We start from the raw sequence: 4,708 nt of genomic DNA on the forward strand, positions 1-4,708 counted from the left end.
TTCAGCCTTTTCTCACAGACAAGACTTTTTGCCCCCATTTTAGAGTCATAAATATTTTTCCAATGCTTGGAATTCAACTTAGGTACCGAAAGAGAATTCTGCTTTCCCACCTGTTTTCTCTTTATTTTCTAAAAGTGGTATTTTTAGAATAGAAGGGTTCAGTTGATAAAAACAGTACCAGGATGGAGTGTAAGCTTTTGTATTAAAATTGCATTTGGGTACTGACCTGGCCTCTAGTAAGCTGCTCCAATGGTTTACAGCTTTCACAGTGTCTTAATTTTGTCCGGTATGCTTCTTACATTTTTTAATTCACAGGATGTTCATCACATGTGTTACAACATACAAAAGGAGACATATGGCGAAGGACTTAGGCCCTGTCCTAAAGAGATTAGCATGTAGAGATGCAGTAGATGAAATACAGCGCACACATGGGTGAGCTGAGCCATGAAGGATCCTCAGAATTAAGGCACATGGGATTTAAGGAGTGGGTTTAAGTGACAGTGAGAGGAACTCTCGTATGATGGCTTCACAAACCAGCATGTAATTTGAAAGCTGGACGCATTGCCCAATGTGTTTCCTTTAAATATTCCAAATTGTCCTGATCAAACACAACTTTCCAGAAGCATCAAACTATTTCTGCACACTGATGTAGTGACACTGGTTTGGGGAAAGGGGGTTATGTGGGTGTTGGAGCAGAAGTGTACCTGTTCTAAATAAAAATGTAAGTAACTTTTGAACCTTCTAGGGTGGGAAAGAGTTTTTGCCCAAGACTGCTGGTCTTTTCCTAACATCTCTTAAATAATCAATGCTGACATTTATGTACACTCAGGTTGCTGAATGTACCCAGGTACATTCCTGTACACAGGTACACAGAAAATGTACACAGGTACATTTTCTCACCTCACACGTGCAGGTGTGTGAGGTAAGAAAAGGTGGGATCTCTTCTGCCCTGTTGCAGAAGTAACCACACTTTTTCCTGCCATGTTTATTTGTATATTCTTTTCCACAAACTATCTCAAATCTGTACATTATTTTAACCATATGAGGGCATAATAAGAAATGTTACAGAGGAATAAAGTTGACAGATACTTCCTCTCCTACTTATTTCAATGTTATGTGGTTTTGAAACACTTCTCCCTGTGAAAGAAAACACAAACCTGGTTGTTCTCTGCATATTGCTAGTGCCCAGGCTGCTCTTCTAGCAGCAGTTCTGGATAGATTTTGGGAACAAAAGGAAAAAAAAATAAATAAAAGGGAAGAACTGGAAGAACTGAGTAATTTAAGATTCTGCAAATTAGGCTTTGGTTAAAAGAAAAACCTGAGATATCATTTGTATGTATCACAGTTAGTTTCCCAAGCCAACTGTCAGCTGTTTATAACAAATCCAATCCAATCCAAAACCAGCTGACAGCCATTTCTCAAGTAGTTCAAAAGATGTAAAATCATATATTTCTCTGTTAAGGAGTCAACAAAACTAAGAAAATTGAAAGGTGAATGTTAATAAGGAAAATTTATTAGCACCTGAAATAATTTACACTATAGATTTTTCAAAAACTTATCCTATAAGGTTTTTTTCTACAGTAATTTCACTCCCATTCTTTCCTTTCTTTCATTTTCTGAATTTACCTTTCCACATTCAATTGTGAACACATCTGAAATGCAGCTATATATTAAGTAAAGTAATTAGAGAAAATACTCATCTAATATGTTCACTAAATGCATAGGTTTGGTTACAGGTAACAGGTATTTTTCATGTCTGTTCTACCATGACTATGTGTTAGTAAGACATAAGAATTATGTAAAGTGAACTTCTGCTGTTACAGGTATTCTTAGAGAATTTTAAAAAGAAACAAAGAAATCAAGTACATGGAAGCAAAAGTAGCATAGTGTTATCTATTAAGATAAATCTGGCAAGGTGGATCTCAGAACTCTGGTCAATTTTTTGTTAAGAGGCTAAAATAAGGTCCTTTAACTACAGGAAACCGAGCTTTGATTTAATATGCAACATGAGTCTAGACAAGGCTGTTTTGTACATATATTTAGAGAACAGTCTCTTCTTTAAATGTCTCTTGGATGGGAACTCATCTGAATCCAGTTACCTTCACTGATATGCCTCCGTCTGAATCAGCTGCAACATGACCTTGCAAATTTAATTCTTCAGTAGAATAATGATGAGAAATTAAGCCATCCATTTTGCTCCAGCTTTTCTGTACTCTTCATCCTAAAAATTACTCCTTGGTATTCCAGCCCCACTTTCTTCCCCAACACAACAATTTTTGTTTTGTTTTAAAACACAGGAATCGTGATAGCGAACAATTGCAGTTTCACAGATGGGGACCACAGGTGCCTGTCAGTATCCCAACACTGCTGTGCTCTTCATATATGCCTTTTTCCTTACCCATCATTGACCTGACCAGGTTCTTTTGCAGTTACTTAATAACTGTGAAGTATTCGCTGATAGCATGCTGTTCACAAAATAGGTTTCTCACCCTTAAATATACAATAGAAATACTCTTTACTTTACACTAGTCATACCAATGAACACAACTCATATTTGCATCTTAATTTCTATGCAGATGCAAAGTTTAGTTAGCCTCCAGCAACGTAGACTAGGACTGCGACAAATGATTATGCACAATTATGCCACTGTTAATGACCATAAGCAGGAAATGGGTGAACCTGTTCTTTTTACCTATAAATCGCACAGATTTTTTTTCTTACTTTCTTCTCTTCCCTGTCAAAACCCCCTATTTAATGTAGTTTAGATCCAAAGGAGTGTAACAGGGAGTCAAACTGCCGTATAACTAATTCTTTCATCTCATGACAATGATATTCTTTCCTAAATAATGGTCACTTTAATGCACCAAAGTGAGTTTACTGTATTTCCTGAAGTTCACTGAGAGCCCTGATCCAGATTACTCTAAATTCATAATCATCATCTGAGAATACCTGTGGTCTTGGTAACTTCAACCAAACAATTGCAACATTGAAAATTCTGCCAGGATCTTCTCAGAAATCCATGGAAAATTCACCTTCCATATTTGAAAATCTGTTCTTGGGAGCAAGCTGTGTCCATTTTCATTTGGCGTTTACATAATACAGAATGGAAACCTTAGCTCAAAATGGTAACCATTAATTCTGTGTTGATAAACGGATGTATCGAAGGAAGAAATGCCCTGCAGTTTCAAAGCTCTTGCTTGTTTCTCCAGTCTTTACTGTCAGTCCGCTATCTTGAATATGGTAGTTCCTATTAGTCATATTCATAGCCAGAACAATGAGGAAACTGGATGATGGAGCTCTAATTCCTCTGATGGGTCATGGTAAGCTCCTAAAACACTAGAAGGGACTCTGCCTACACAAATCACTGTACCCAGTTCCCACTCACACTGCTTTACCCTGTGGCTCTTTCACTCCTGGTGATGACTGCTGCTCTTTCCAGGCTTTCTTACATCGCAGTTTTTTAGCATTCTATTCATTACTGTGGTAGTGCCCAGCTGCTTGGTGTATAAAGCACAGTGGTGCCCTAATTGTGAGCTGTGCTGCTGCATTTCCTCAGGTGGTTATGTAGGATGTAAGAAGGACTGCAAAAATGTTCAGGTCAGAGCAGTGCTCTGGTGCAATGCCTAGTGGCTGTACACACCATATCCTTGTCTCCTTTCAAATGAGGGAACATGAATGCATTCACGAAAATGATGTCATGTTGTCGCAGAAATGCTGAAGGCTGAGTGTGCTAGGGAAAGCTAGTGTGGTGAGATAAAATAGTCAGCCTCCTGGTGTTGCATTCCTGATTTTCACCCATCTCCAGTGCTAGACTCCCCAGATCTGTTAGCTGTTAGCTAATACATTCTTTAAGAGGTTTAAGCGTATGGCAAAAATTCCAATGAAAGGATATGCCCTGAATAAAACCCAAACCATTTTAGGTCCTTTTTTCCATATTTCACCAAAGTAAGCATTTTTATGCACGTATTTCATCCCTGAGGAACTGCAGTTACCAGATATTTTCAGAAGTTAGGACCCTTTTTTCCTGAATATCGTTACAATGTATCACAAAATACAGAGAACCTTTACAAAAGCATTGAGCTGAAAGATAGTAGAGGCACATACATAGATGTGCGAGCACAAAGAATAGTTTTATGCTATAAAATTCTGATTGCTTTTTCAAAAATGAGACCAAAACGTATGATATTAAATGGGAAAGAAAAAATGTCATTGATGGATGAAGTTTCAATATAATTCATTAGGAGCTACAGCACACATACATGTACATACATGAAATGAATTGTTAATATTGTTAAAACATTTATATAATGGATTATTAGTAAGATTTCATTCAAGGTAGAAGCATGCATTTGGGAATGGAAATATGCAGGATCACAGTCATAATCCACTGATTATTGACAGCAAAAGGACTTAACTTCAGTGTCTATTGAATCAGCCAGTCATTTATGATTATTATTTATTCTTTTTGATAAATGGATTCATTATTCATGTTGATATATGTAATAGTTTGCCCTGTGTCCCATAGAAAATCTTCCTGTCCCGTACATGATGATCTATTTTGTGCTCTGCAGTAGAAATAAATGGAAAGTTTAATTCAAAAAGAAAGTATGAGAAGAATTCACAGGGAATTTCAAAATACAGGTACAGAAGAAGTAGCATGGTATTTTCCTCCTAAATACTATCTCCTCTCAAGTTCAGCTTTCATACC

The sequence above is a fragment of the Pezoporus wallicus genome, unplaced genomic scaffold, assembly GCF_028554395.1.
Source record: "Pezoporus wallicus isolate ANWC-B61680 ecotype Strahan unplaced genomic scaffold, APGP_CSIRO_Pwel_v1 contig_227, whole genome shotgun sequence".
In the NCBI taxonomy this organism is placed as follows: Eukaryota; Metazoa; Chordata; class Aves; order Psittaciformes; family Psittacidae; genus Pezoporus; species Pezoporus wallicus.